Below are 16095 nucleotides of genomic sequence, written 5' to 3' on the forward strand. Positions count from 1 at the left end.
GAAGTTAAGTCGCATAGTGCTCAGAGCCATTTTTGAACGAAAACGTTGTGATGAACGCTCGCAGCCCTTGATGTAAGGCCGTTGTTAGCACATTGCGCCTACAACTGCAGTATAAACAGCTGAGGGTGATTGGCCGCTAGGTGTGCTACAAAGCCAGAGACAAAGTTTCTAAATTCTGCATAAGGTGAAACAGGATGAGTTAATTAAAAATTAATTAAAAAAGAGCCAGAGCATAAAAATGGACCCACAGTAAAACAATAGTTAAAATTAGAAATGCCACTTCCTAAACAGGTGTCAGCGACCTGTATAGTACATAACTAAATTAATTGAAAGTAGCGCATTTCAACCAACTCACACTCCCCAACGGTGAATAACGGTCAGAGATAAGTCCATCTTTCCAACACCAGTAGTAAAACTCCTCCTCACACCTCACACCACACTTCCTCCCACCGTCCCCCCCCCCCCCCCCCTCTCTCTCTCTCTCTTCCTTTCCGCTTTTTCTTCACCTTGCAGTCTTTTAATCGCTACTTTTGTTTGCAGTTGGACCCATTGTGATATTCATCACTCTACTTTCGCCATAACCAGAATGGTTTCCTCGCATCACCAGCATCAGCAGTGCATCATAGCACAGACAAATATTCTGGTTCAGAATTCAAATCACCCGGGGAATAGAGGTCGACTCTGATTACCTCATCGTATCCCAAAGACAAGAGTCACATCTCCTTTTCACGAGTGAATAAACGTGACGCTATTGAAGGTGAACGTCTATCAAAAAATGTGTGTGAAATCTTATGGGACTTAACTGCTAAGGTCATCAGTTCCTTACAGACTACTTAACCTAAATTATCCTAAGGACAAACACACACACCCACGCCCGAGGGAGGTCTCGAACCTCCGCCGGTACCATCCGCACAGTCTATTACTGCAGTGCCACACACCGCTCGGCTAATACCACGGGGCGAATGTCTATCACATGGCGACCTTAAGTGGGCAGACCACTTGGTGACATTCGAAAGAGACAGAGTGTTCCGTTTAAAGTTAATGCTCTTCATTTCATTTCCACAGTCGTCTTTAGAGAAATATTGAAATATTGACGTTAAAGATGATGTTTAGTATCCATATCTGCTTTCAAATAAATAAGATTTTCAAAAAGATTCAGCTTTGAGCAAACACATTTTCTTTTCGGTCAAAGAAATTTCAGTGTTGTATCACCGCTATCAGTGGAAGCTTTTTATATTTCCGTGAAATAATAAATAAAAAGTTGCATGATTAACATGATCTGCATACTTCTTTAAATTATTATGGGGAAGTTCTCTCTTAAGCAAAAAGTATTCTTTGCACGAATGAAAATAGAACTATGAAACTTCCTGGCAGATAAAAACCGTGTACCGCTGAAGATAGAAACTGTGTGGCGCCGCAGAGAGAAAATTTATTCTGTAATTAAGAATTATGTTTAAATTTTACACTTGCATTTTTATAGGCATTTGTTTACACAATTGGCAATATTAACCACAAACACGCAATACAATCATTCACACCGACAGAAACTTGTTGTCAACAATCAACTGCAGTTTGGGAGTACATGTGTTACACAACAAGGAAAATTGATCTGCGCTTACGAGTATTGGCTAAGTTTGGCACAAAAAGGATTGCAATTCTGCTTCTGATCTATACTCTGTGAACCACTGTGACATGGATGGATGAAGGTACGTACCAATTTACCAATTATTAGGGCGTTTTTCCGTTCCTTTCACGTATGGGGCGTGGGAAGATATTGTTTAAATGCCTGTGCGCATGCTATAATTAAACTAAGCCCGTCTTCACGATCGCATGGGAGCGATGTGTTGGGGATTTTAATGTATCGCTTATCTTTATTTAAAGCCGGTTCTTGGAACTTTTTAAGTAGACTTTCTTGGGATAGGTTCCGTCTATCTTCAAGAGTCAACCAGTTCAGTTCTTTTAACATCTCTTTGACACTCTGCGATGGGTCAAAAGAAACCTGCGACCATGCGTGCTGTTATTCTCTGTATTCGTTCAGTATCTCTTGCTAGTTCTCTTTTGTATGGGACGCACGCACTTGAGAAATATTATAGGATGGGTCACACTACTTATTTTTAAGCAATCTCTTTTGCAGACTGTTTACGTTTCTCAAGTATTCCAGCAATAATCCGAAGTGCCGGCCGGGGTGGCCGAGCGGTTCTAGACGCTACAGACTGGAACCGCGCGACCGCTACGGTCTCAGGTTCGAATCCTGCCTCGGGCATGGATGTGTGTGATGTCCTTAGGTTCGTTAGGTTTAAGTAGTTCTAAGTTCTAGGGGACTGATGACCTCAGATGTTAAGTCCCATAGTGCTCAGAGCCATTTGAACCAATAATCCGAAGTCTGATACCTTCTTCGTCCACGACTTGGTTTATGAGATCGTTCCATTTCATGTCTCAGCTGTTACACCCAATGCTTGTATGGTTTTATCCATTCCAGCTGTGACTCATCGATCTAATTGAGATATAATGTGTTTCTTTCTTTTTTTTTGTGTGTGTGGAGTGCACAGTTTTACGTTTCTGAACATTTAAAGCCAGTCGCCAATCAAGATTCGACTGAATATTTGTGCAGCTTCGTTCAGACTGTACGTCATTGTACATAACTGCATCTTCTTCAAAAAGTCTGAGGTTATTTCAATACTGTCATCAAGGCCATTAACATACAACATGAAGAACAAGGGATACAACATACTTCACTGGGTATACCCGAAGTTACTTCTGCAACTGTCTTTGAATCTCCATACAAGGCAACATGCTGCGTCCTCCTCTAACAAAGAAATCCTTTCCCCAGTCAACAATTTAATCTGATACAACCTACAATCGCGATTTTGATAATAACCCTAGATAGGGTACTGAGTAAAATGCTTTTAGGAAACCGAGAAATGCTGCAGCTACCGAACTGCAATGATCCATGGCTTTCAGAGGGTTATGTCAGAAAAGTGCGAGTTGGGTTTCACATGATTTGTTTACACTGTTCTGTGACGCTCCTTATATATCTCACCGCATCTAGACTGACCGCATGTAGAATTTTACCTAAGGCAGTAGAATCCATTGCCTTATGTTTACAAGCATTGTGAAAAATTTTCCCTAAGCTTTTTCTCTTACTTGCTTTCAGAAATGTTGCACCTGATGATGTGCCTCTGTTTGCCCGAACCGGGCGTGGTATTGGAAAAATAAAAGCCTTTCAACGGTGAAGTGGTTTATCTTCATATTAATTACAACGCTGAGTTGTGGATGTTTGTTCAGCATGTTTACTTGCCCTACATACAGATATTTATAAGCCTCACTGGACCGTCGGTTCACCCGACGACTAGGATCATTCGAAAAGAGTTAACGCCGCTGTCCAGTTTCTGTATTATTTGGCTCACTGAAGACGTGCAGCTATATGTGCCGCAGAGAGAAATGGTCTTTCGCGAGGCAGCAGAGGGTTGGGTTGGGTTGTTTGGGGAAGGAGACCAGACAGCAGGGTCATTGGCCTCAGCGGTTTAGGGAAGGATGGGGAAGGAAGTCGGCCGTGCCCTTTGAAAGGAATCATCCCGGCATTTGCCTGGAGCGATTTAGGGAAATCACAGAAAACCTAAATCAGGATGGCCGGACGCGGGATTGAACCGTCGTCCCCCCGAATGCGAGTCCAGGAGGTACCAGACTCAAAAAGTCCATCGTATGCAGTTCCCTTCTCTGGCACGACTTACTTCAGCCGAGAATACCACCTATAGAGTTCTAAAGTGACCCGTGTGCTCTGTTAAGAGAGTAAAGACGTCAATATTTTCGTTGTGCCTTGTCCACCCATTCTCTGCTGGGAGAGAGGCTCGGCTCAATGTGGGGATTGTAGTGAGGGAGGGAGGAAGGACCTGGTGGCTGCTCCCTTAATTACCGCCGCTGTGTTGTTGTTGTTATTGCAGGCGGCGGCGCGAGCAGCGACGGCCTGCAGGGCCCCGTGTTCCTGCAGGAGCCGCCGCACCGCGCAGACTTCTCCAACTCGACCGGCGTGGCGCTGCAGTGCTCCGCCCACGGGAACCCGCCGCCGGTGAGTAGTGCGCCGACAGCCGAGCACAGGCCCCAGTGTGCAAACAGACAAACACGAGCTCCTCTGCTCACAGTTCCTGCGAACTCGTAGGCTGCTTTCTACACTGTTCTCTGATTAAGTAATGGGACTTAACGAGGGGCTTCAGAAAGTAAGTTACACGATATTATGACATTCAAAGTAACTTTTATTGAATGCTGTACTCTGCTTAAAAGTGACAGAATAACTGTATATGACACTATTTACACCGCTTACATTAGGTCAGTTTCCTGTCTGTCTGACTGTCAGGTACAGATTTTTGCAGTTTCTTTTAAAGTAATTTCCCGATGATTTAGAAATTTCAAATTTTAAGCATAGCTCAAAATTGAATGACAGTGAAATATTAGATCTCTTTCTTTTCGATCTCTTCGGTAAGAGTTGGGCTGAAAAAGATTTGTAACATCTGATATCTTAGCTGCCCTGAAGGACAGGCGTGTTGTGCGGGTAGTATCGGAAAGGGTTCCGGACGGGCATGACTGAGCAGATAGAGGGGGGAAGATGAGACGGATCTCGCTTTCTTGTCTGTCTGTCTGTTCGGTACAAATTTTGCAATTGATTTCAAACTAACTTGCCGATGGACTAGAGACTTGAAACTTTAAACATAGCTCAGAACTGGATAACAACGGAAAATAAATCGATTTCTTGCCTGGTATGTGGCAGAAGGTACTTTTTCTACCACTACTATTCCCCCTTTTCCAGTCACCAATGGTTCACAGGAAAAGCTTTTGCTAGTAAGCCTCCATGTGAGCTCTAATCTCTCCAGATCTTACCTTTGCGATCTTTTCGCGAGATACGCGCAGTAGGAGGAAGCATATTGGCTGTGTCAGGTGAACAGAAACTGAAACAGAAATTTACCACATGTCGTCGTTGTAATCACATCAAAATTTTTGAAACTGATAGATAAATTTGATACACACAGAACTAAAAACCAGAAAATAATTATCTGAATGAAAATGGATTTTTAATATATCTCAGTTTCTATTTTGACTAAAAATTCTAAAATAATTTCTCCTAGCCCCATATAATTGTCCTGAAAATTTATGATCGTAAATTTTTAATATATTTGCGAGCTTTAAAACAAAAGACGTGAGGCACATGCAGTACATTACCGATGCAAGTATAGTTCAACTCCTTACTATTATCTATCGCATGCACCACATGCTTTACCTTTTCTAATCGTACAAGTATTTTCAAACCTATTAAAAACTCGCATCACAAGTTTTCAGGCCTGCCTCTGTCAGGTTAGGAGAAATTATACCATACCTTTCAGGCCCATTTTAAAACACTGTTTGTATGGAATAGTCGGAATGATCTACCAATGGTTCAGTTCCTCTCCGATAGAAATCCGCTCATTGATCACGGAGAAACTCAAGAATTGTTGCGTGAACGTCCTCATTGTTGCAAAATCACTTTCCTCCAGATATCTTCTTTCCACCTAACCCCCCCCCCCCAACCCCCTCCCTCACCCACAAAGATATTCTTCCTCGGGTTCGTGGACATTCTCGTCTCTGATCGACGTCGAGGGCCTCCCATCCCGAACAGCATCACTCATGTCCGTGCCGCCTTTGTCAGATTATTGACATCGTTTCACTAACACTAGACACGACAAATACAGCCAAAAGACACCGAAATGAATACAGTATTTCTCCATTTCCGATAAGCATTTCACTTAACACCATACCTACGCCTATTATCAAAAGCACGATCGTACGTGGTGTCAGGCGAAATTGCTGAATGGAGTGAGGATTTCTTCGTAGGGAGGAGGCAGCATGTGTTGTTAGATGGAGGGGCATTCATAGATGTAGATGTAACTTCGGGTGCACCCCAGTGAAGTGTTTTGGATCCCTTGCTGTTCATATTGTATGTTAATGACCTTGATCTTTGTGTAATTTAGACGTTTTTCCCACAAGAATCGTACTGTCCTGCAATCTTCATCTTTAGTGTTAGATTCCAGTTGTCGCGCCATTCCATTCGTACAGAGTGATGCACCTGTTATCCGTCGCGCAGCAAAACTGCGTCTCAGGGAACCCGAGTCATGTGCTTTCTTCGTGACAATGAACCACTGCTGTTACGCAATGGTTTTGGTATGGGATGACATATGTAACTTATTTTCTGAAATTCCTACGTACTGCCGGCCGGAGTGGCCGTGCGGTTCTAGGCGCTACAGTCTGGAGCCGAGCGACCGCTGCGGTCGCAGGTTCGAATCCTGCCTGGGGCATGGATGTGTGTGATGTCCTTAGGTTGACACGTTCATTAATATGTTCTGCAGAAATGATTGGCGTTTGAACCATGTTGGCCGCCGTCTTCACGGTCAACATCGATATCACGGCGCAACAGCACGTACCAGTAAAATGTGCCTGCGACTCTCGATGTCGCTACAAACTGAAAGTAATGGATCAGTGTGACTTGAGCAGACGTGCAGGATGCCTCGCAGACGTATGCGAGAACCGTACCGTGAAATCAGTGAGTCTGCAAGAAGGCGCGTTATTGGCATGAATGTATGAGATGCACCCATCCGGGAAATTTCTGCGCGTGTGATACGAAGTGTTTCGGCAGTGTAACGGGTGTGTGCAGAATGGTTCACGGAACTGTAGAAACATGCTAGACGGCAGTGATGCATGGAACGACGTCAGTGGGGACAGGAATAGCATCAGGTAGTGTTTTCGGACAAATCCAGGTTCTGTTTGTTTGAAAATAATGGCTGCATTTTTGTTCGCCGCAGAGAGAGGGAAGTGCATCACGTTGACTGCATTCGCACAAGACATACAGCCCCAGCTCAAGGCCTTATGGTGTAGGTTGCTATTGGCTGTAACCGGAAATCACAGTCGGTGCGTGTCCAGGGAACTATGACTAGTGTGACCTACGCGACCCGTAACCACCTTTCTGCACAACACCCCAGACGCCGTTTTCCAGTAAGACAATACACGATCACATGTTGCTGCGTGAATACTTGCCCTCTTGGTGTCACAGAATGTAAGCCTTGTGCTCTGGCCCATCAGTCAGCAGACTTGTCACCAATCTAAAATGTGTGGGATACGTGAAACGAGAAATGTAGCACTGTGAGCCAGTGCCCACAACCACAGATGAATTTTGGAACCAAGTGAACACAGCATAGATAGCTATACCGCAGGACGCCATTCGCGTCTTATACGCGTCGATGCCATCAGGCGTGGAACAAGTTATCAGGGCCCATGGCGAACCCTGCGCCTGCTAGGTAACAGGACACATGCTGAACCTAGGTGATTGAGTCGCTAACAATTTATGCAGAAAATACCAAAGTACATGTCCTGTGAATATGAACGTCTTGTCTGTAGTCGTTCATGGCGTTCTATTTCTTCCTGAACATGAGTGCATGTTGTCTAGGCATTGGCATTTAACTCTACTGATAAAATCAGTAGTGAAATGGGAGATCGAGCGCTTCAACCAGCTGAACTAAGGCGAAGGTTTCATGCTTTCACATGACCAATAAACTGCAAACGTGCAATTTAAAATTCCTTTCAACAGTGTCACCTTAACTCACAATGAAACTCCTAAGTATGTAGTTCTTATTTTAGACAGAGCATTAAGCTGTAATAAACACTTGAAAAAGACAGCTGCAAAAATCAGTGTAAGGAACAAAATCATACTGAATCTATGTGGAATCACATCGGGCCGCTCGGCATCTACGTTAAGACAAACAGGTTTAGTGCTGGTGTTTTTCGGTATCAAAATACTGCTGCCCCATCTGGCGTAATAACAACCACGCCAAAAAAATAGACATTGAACTAAATGACACAACGAGAATGATATCGGGTACGACTAGGATTACTCCCACCTTATGGCTGCCAGTGCTAAGTCATCTACGTACACCACAAGTGTGAAGACAATAAACTCTTCTTGGAGAACTTAGAAAAATTTAAAACAATTATTAACTGCCATTTCACTCGTTCTCTGATTATTTACGTAATCTCTAAGACAACAAAGACGGATCGCGGAGAAATTACCGGAAATCGGTAAATTTGATGTACATATATTGACAAACAAATGACAAATCCAGAAAAACTGGGTGCTTTATTCAAGAGAAAGACCTTCACAAATTGAGCAAGTTAATAACGCGTTGGTCCACCTGTGGTTCTTACGTAAGCCGTTATTCGCTTAGCACTGGTGAATAGACACGTTGAGTATCCTCCTGTGGGATATCGTGTCAAATTCAGCCCAACTGGAGCTTTACGTCTTAAAAGTCCCGAGCTGTCTGAAGAGCCCTGCGCATAATGTTTCAAACGTTCTCAATTGGGGAGAGATCCGGCGATCTTGCTGACCAAGGTAGGGTTTGGTAAACACGAAGCACTCGCCGTGCGTGGGGTGGCATTAAAAAATGGTTCAAATGGCTCTGAGCACTATGGGACTTAACATCTGAGGTCATCAGTCCCCTAGAACTTAGAACTACTTAAACCTAACTAACCTAAGGACATCACACACATCCATGCCCGAGGCAGGATTCGAACCTGCGACCGTAGCGGTCGCGCGGTTCCAGACTGAAGCGCCTAGAACCGCTCAGCCACACCGACCGGCTGGGGTGGCATTATCTTGCTGAAATGTAACCCAGGATGGCTTGCCATGAAGGGCAACAAAATGGGGTGTAGAATATCGTCGACGTACTGCTGTGCCGTAAGGCTGCCGCGGACTGCTACTGAAGTTGTTCTGCTAGGGAATGAAATGGCACCACATACCACCTTCTGGTTGTTGGGCCGTATGGCAGGCGACAGTCAAGTTGGTATCCTGCCACTGTCCGGGTCGTCTTCAGACACTTATTCAGTCAAGAATCTCATTTAGTGGAGTAGAATTGGCTTGAGAGATAAGTTACGCTTCAAAACGAGCCTCGATGTCCAGTGAAGAAGTGTCTGGAAACGCCCGAACAACGGTGGGTTGACAACCTGACTGCCATCAGCCATACGGGCCGATACCAAGAGTGATGATTTAAAATGCCGTATTCTTTCATAGCAGGACCCCTTCGGTTGTCATACGCTGCACCCGTATAGCACAGTGGTATGTAGTTGACATTCTACGCCCCGTTTCGTTGCCCGTCATGGCGAGCCACCCTGAGCTTACATTTCAGTAACATAACAACAGTTCGCCCACGATCAGAGTTTCTACTGCTTGTCTTCATGCTTGCCAAATTCTGTCTTGGCCAGTAAGGTCACCGAAACTCTTCCCAGTTGAGAACGTTTAGAGAAATATGGCACGCGTCCTCAAACCAGCTCGGGAGTTTGACGATCAATCCTGCCAATTGGACAGGATTTTGTCCATAATCCCTCTGTCAATCAGTGCCAAGACGAATAACTGCTTGCATAAAGGCCACTGATGAACCAACGCGTTATTGACTTACTCTGTTTGTGCAGTTCTTTCTCTTGAATAAATCATGCAGTTTTTCTAAATCGTAATCGTCTGTTTGTCTGTACGTGTGCATCACATCTACAGATTTCCACCCCATTCGGATCATTATTTCGTGTTACATCGATTTTGTTGTATTTTGGCTTTTTCTTCTTAGATTATATCAAGTGACACTGCTTTAGAAAACAATCACTTTGGAAGCTATTTGTTTAGAAAACAGTAAGTTTGATATTGCGTAATAATGGAAGAAAGTGTCGGAAGTTACTGTAGCTGCATGTTTCGATAAATTCCAGAAAGACCGACTGTCTTTGACTTCCCGAAAAAAAATTGATAATTTTAAATCGAATTTGAGTCAACCATCTCAAAGTGCATACAAACAGAAACCCAATACATCTCTGAACTGCGTCTGTGGAGAAGATAATACAGCATATAGTACAGACACGTTCACTTGGAGGATACACGGGAGACTTTGAAGATTTTCTAAATACAACTGTTAGTTCAGTTAACTACACTCCTGGAAATGGAAAAAAGAACACATTGACACCGGTGTGTCAGACCCACCATACTTGCTCCGGACACTGCGAGAGGGCTGTACAAGCAATGATCACACGCACGGCACAGCGGACACACCAGGAACCGCGGTGTTGGCCGTCGAATGGCGCTAGCTTCGCAGCATTTGTGCACCGCCGCCGTCAGTGTCAGCCAGTTTGCCGTGGCATACGGAGCTCCATCGCAGTCTTTAACACTGGTAGCATGCCGCGACAGCGTGGACGTGAACCGTATGTGCAGTTGACGGACTTTGAGCGAGGGCGTATAGTGGGCATGCGGGAGGCCGGGTGGACGTACCGCCGAATTGCTCAACACGTGGGGCGTGAGGTCTCCACAGTACATCGATGTTGTCGCCAGTGGTCGGCGGAAGGTGCACGTGCCCGTCGACCTGGGACTGGACCGCAGCGACACACGGATGCACGCCAAGACCGTAGGATCCTACGCAGTGCCGTAGGGGACCGCACCGCCACTTCCCAGCAAATTAGGGACACTGTTGCTCCTGGGGTATCGGCGAGGACCATTCTCAACCGTCTCCATGAAGCTGGGCTACGGTCCCGCACACCGTTAGGCCGTCTTCCGCTCACGCCCCAACATCGTGCAGCCCGCCTCCAGTGGTGTCGCGACAGGCGTGAATGGAGGGACGAATGGAGACGTGTCGTCTTCAGCGATGAGAGTCGCTTCTGCCTTGGTGCCAATGATGGTCGTATGCGTGTTTGGCGCCGTGCAGGTGAGCGCCACAATCAGGACTGCATACGACCGAGGCACACAGGGCCAACACCCGGCATCATGGTGTGGGGAGCGATCTCCTACACTGGCCGTACACCACTGGTGATCGTCGAGGGGACACTGAATAGTGCACGGTACATCTAAACCGTCATCGAACCCATCGTTCTACCATTCCTAGACCGGCAAGGGAACTTGCTGTTCCAACAGGACAATGCGCGTCCGCATGTATCCCGTGCCACCCAACGTGCTCTAGAAGGTGTAAGTCAACTACCCTGGCCAGCAAGATCTCCGGATCTGTCCCCCATTGAGCATGTTTGGGACTGGATGAAGCGTCGTCTCACGCGGTCTGCACGTCCAGCACGAACGCTGGTCCAACTGAGGCGCCAGGTGGAAATGGCATGGCAAGCCGTTCCACAGGACTACATCCAGCATCTCTACGATCGTCTCCATGGGAGAATAGCAGCCTGCATTGCTGCGAAAGGTGGATATACACTGTACTAGTGCCGACATTCTGCATGCTCTGTTGCCTGTGTCTATGCGCCTGTGGTTCTGTCAGTGTGATCATGTGATGTATCTGACCCCAGGAATGTGTCAATAAAGTTTCCCCTTCCTGGGACAATGAATTCATGGTGTTCTTATTTCAATTTCCAGGAGTGTATATTTGTAACCTAGATGTTTCCTTATGAATGTTATTCGTACTGTATAGTCATTAATGTAGTTTGAAATAATGCTATACGATAAATAAATACCTTAAGTTAGTGGGTAAATGCACCAAGAAGTTTGCGTAAAATAGAAATTCTACTTATCTTTCGGTTCCTGGACCAGTGTGGGAGGTAGCCATGGCAAACTGTGCAATAGATAGGGAAATTGAAGGAATCCTGTGCACTGTTCTTCACAAATTTGTTCATGCTGCGCACGACCGTATTAGAGAAGCTCAAAATGCTGAAGTTGAGGATGCTAGCCGGCCGGAGTTGCCGAGCGGTTCTAGGAGCTACAGTCTGGAACCACGCTACCGCTACGGTCGCAAGTTCGAATCCCGCCTCGGGCATGGATGTGTGTGATGTCCTTAGGTTAGTTAGGTTTAAGTAGTTCTAGGGGACTGATGACCTCAGAATTTAAGTCCCATAGTGCTCAGAGCCATTTGAACCTTTTTTTTTTTAGGATGCCACAAGAAAGACTCTCTGCATCACAGAAAGGTGTACTCTTAAAATTACGAAAGTGTTCAAGGTATTAAGCTTGAGAACAGTGGTGTTTGGGCGTTTCAACAATGCCTGTTGCAAAATTTACAGGGTGTGCGCGGAAGTGAGCTACTACGTCATGCACATAAAACTACGTGCGACACAGATTACAGTGATATCAAGAGAAGCAGTGCATGGATGCACAACTTCAAACAGTGCTACATAACTGGAAGACGTAAGATAACTAAATTTCAAACAGATCGTCAACTTGACGATGCGCAGCAATCTGCGGAACTAGCCCGAAAATTTGTAGATGAGATAAATAAATTTATCGCTTCGTCCAGTAAGTAATTTGTTTTCAATTTCGACCAATGGGGATTTGAAGATAAAATGCATAAGAAAGGATCCCGGGAAATTAGAATTACCAAGAGAGCTGTAACAAGGTCACATAATATCAATGCCTTAACGCATTCGAGTACAGTTATACCCACTGTTAATCATGATAGTAAACTGGCTGGAAAGTTATTTATTGTGCTGCGAAAAGTTAGAGGTGCTCTGCCACATATGATTCTTTCCCGTGCGTGTGACCTTGCGAGGAGTAGGGAATATTTACGTTATTACAAGCAGGGCATAAGAGAACTACAGTTATGGGATGAGCAGTGCTTTTGGCCAATAGCTGGTCAAAATAACTCGCTTTTTCTTGACTTCTGGCCTGCATATACAAATCATACTCCTTTAGAGCAAACTCTGTAACACTTGCCAAAGGAAGTAGTACCAGAGTAAAGAAATGAAACATATCTGAAAGATAGGTCTTCAGGAGTACCAGAACAGGTTGAAACAGGAGCTACAAACAAAAGATGATGGAGATGATATAGACAAAGAATGAAACTCTATTATAGATGCCATTAGGGCAATAGCACATGAAATACTGGGGGAAACAAAGAGACTTAGTAATAAAGACTTGTGTGATGATGAATGTAGACAGCAGTGTAACAGAAAAATGAAGCAAGGCTGAAATGCTTGCAGCAGATCCACGAAGACAGGATCCAACATTAGAGGAAGTGCAGAAGGTAATGTATTGTCTAAAGTATTACAAAGCACCAGGAACATAAAATAACTGCAAAACTGCTAAAAAATAGGGGAACTGATCTTGGTAAGCGGATCCACAAACTTATTAAGTTGATGTGCAATTAGGGAAGAATCCCAGAATAATGGGCCTTAGGTGTAATCCAACCAATATGCAAGAAAGGAGACAAGGCTTGCTGTTCAGATTAAAGAGGAATTACCCTGCTGAATGTAACCTAATATCTTGTGTAGTATTATCTACAACAGGTTAGCACCACGTGCAGAAGAGATTCTTGGGGTGGATTTAGGCCTCAAACGTCAACAACAGACCAGATATTTGTGTTGAGGCAAATACATGAAGAGGCATATGACTATGACATTGAGCTTAAAAACATCTACCTAGACTTCAGTCAGGTCTTTGATAGTCTCGATAGAGCACAAATGCTAAATGATTTGCTGCTGCTTCGTATACCATCGAAATATGTCTCACTTCGTCAAGCAACATTGGCTGGTCCCAAGGCTGCAGTGTGAGTGGATGGACAACTGAGCAATTGGTTTATCGTTAGTAAAGCAGTCAGACAAGGGGACCCACTCTCTATAGAACTTTTTAGTCTGACACTTGAAGCAGCTATGCTAAAACCAGATACGCTATGTGATCAAAAGTATCCCGGCATACGCAAAGACATACGTTTTTCATGTTAGGTGCATTGGGCTGCCACCCACTGCCAGGTACTCCATATCAGCGACCTCAGTAGTCATTAGACATCGTGAGAGAGCACAATGGGGCGCTCCGCAGAACTCACGAACTTCGAATGTGGTCAGGTGATTGGGTATCACTTGTGTCATACACCTGTACGCGCGGTTTCCAAACTCCTGAACATCTCTAGGTGCACTGTTTCCAATGTGATAGTAAAGTGGATATGTGAAGGGACACATACAGCACAAAAGCGTACTGGCCGATCTCGTCTGTTGACTGACAGAGACCGACAACAGTTGAAGATGGTGGCAATGTGTAATAGGCAGACATCTATCCAGACCATCACACAGGAATTTCAAACTGCATCAGGATCCACTGCAAGTACTATGACAATTAGTCAGGAGGTGAGAAAATTGGGATTTCAGGGTCGAGCAGCTGCTCATAAGCCACACATGACGCCTTCAAATGCCAAAGGACGCCTGTCTTGGTGTACGAAGAGCAAACATTGGACGATTGAACAGTGGAAAAACGTTGTGTGGAGTGATGAGTCACGGTACACAATGTGGCGATCCGACGTGGGGAATTGGCGTTACCCCGTCACCGGCTACGCGTGGGAACGCGGGAGTCGGTCTTCAGACAAGCACGGGGAGGAAGGAAAAAGAAAGAGAGGAACAAAGAAAAGGAAAGAAGAGAGGTCTCAAACGCTGCAGCGGAGAAGAGGGTAAAGAGAAAAGGGAAAGAGAAGGACAAAGGGAGGGCAGAGACTTTCCAGCATAGAGAGCAAAGAAGAGAGACTATGTCTTACAGTTACAAGCGTCCGTCTCCGGACGTAGGCATGAAACATACTCCCATAGGTGGGAGAATGGAAAGAGAAGACGTGGAGGGGGGGAGGATGGGGGATGGGGAAGGATGTGTAAAAGGAAGGTATGCAGTCCAGAAAGGAAAGAAAGCCGCACTAGCTTGGGGTGCCGTGCTCGCCACGCACGTATCCACAGAAGAGTTGTGGACCCCCTGGGGGGTTTTCCACGATTAATGAGTTGGAGAAAATTAGTTGTAACGTGGAAACAAAGCCTTTCTAGACCCATGTATATACAACGTAATTTCTTTGCTTAGGTGTGAGTAATGTGTCCTGTAATTTTGCTGTGCATTTTTGTTACACCCTACATACAAGGTAGTGTAATCTACAAGAGTACATAACTTAGTCTTTTGTTTCTCTGTCCGTCTCCAGTACTTATACAATAATTTGTCTATACGATAATGTTAATGTTAATCACTAATCAAGAGTTTCTTCCCAGAATATCCATAGCGCCGTGGCATTTCGTAGTTCCTGTCGTCTCACTGCAAGTATTTCAATACCTAAGGGGAGTTCAGCGTAAGGCGTCTAAAAAAAAAAGTGGTAGAAGTGAAGACGGCGTCCTTTGGTGGCATCCGTAGCGCCACCCACAGGAAGACGGCGAGATCTGGAGGCAGCGTTGCTGGTGATGACGCGATGGAGGCAGTTTTAAGCAGATCTTCATCCGCGCAGATGCGAGCGGCACACGCCGCGCCATGCGGGGCCGGAGTAGACCACAGTCGATCCCGCAAATGAAAGTAGGAGCGGCGTTCGTGATTTCAAGAAGTTTCTCAGCAGTCTGTTATTACGATTCAGATTTAGGCAAACCAGAACGAAAAATCCTCCTATGACAAATAAGGCGATTACGTCCTGGGCATAGTTAGGTTCAAAAAATGGCTCTGAGCACTATGGGACTTAACTTCTGATGTCATCAGCCCCTAGAACTTAGAACTACTTAAACCTAACTAACCTAAGGACATCTCACACATCCATTCCCGAGGCAGGATTCGAACCTGCGATCGTAGCGGTCGCGCGGTTCCAGACTGTAGCGCCTAGAACCGCTCGGCCACGCTTGCCGGCTCATGGTTAGGGATGTAAAAGACTGGAACTAGATTTTCGACTTATCTGACAGCTTCAGTCACATTTTAATAGAAATATCTTGACATATTCGTGCTGTGTCTAGCTTTTAGTACTAATACGCATGTTACATGATATGATGCATCTTACCAAGTACAGTAAGATGACACTGATCACACCCACCCAGGGACAGATCCACCCTCAGAAAAACATTTTTATATGTTATACGTATCCTATTCAGCAACATGATATTACCGGCACATATTGTTTACTATGGCTGGGGAAACTTCTGGATTTTGGGCACAGGATCATGGTCTTCAAACTATAAATTGCAAGATAGAAGTGTGCCAACACCTTGCAGCTAAGAGATCTCGCTGCGCTGGGGATGTAGGTTTAATTCGAGGGAAATACTTCAAGATATTTTCATTTAAATCTCTCTGAAGTTGCCAGATAAGTGGGAAACGAGTTCCCTTCCTTTACATTCCTAACTCTGCCCGCG

The sequence above is a fragment of the Schistocerca piceifrons genome, chromosome 2 (genome assembly GCF_021461385.2).
Source record: "Schistocerca piceifrons isolate TAMUIC-IGC-003096 chromosome 2, iqSchPice1.1, whole genome shotgun sequence".
NCBI classification, from domain to species: domain Eukaryota; kingdom Metazoa; phylum Arthropoda; class Insecta; order Orthoptera; family Acrididae; genus Schistocerca; species Schistocerca piceifrons.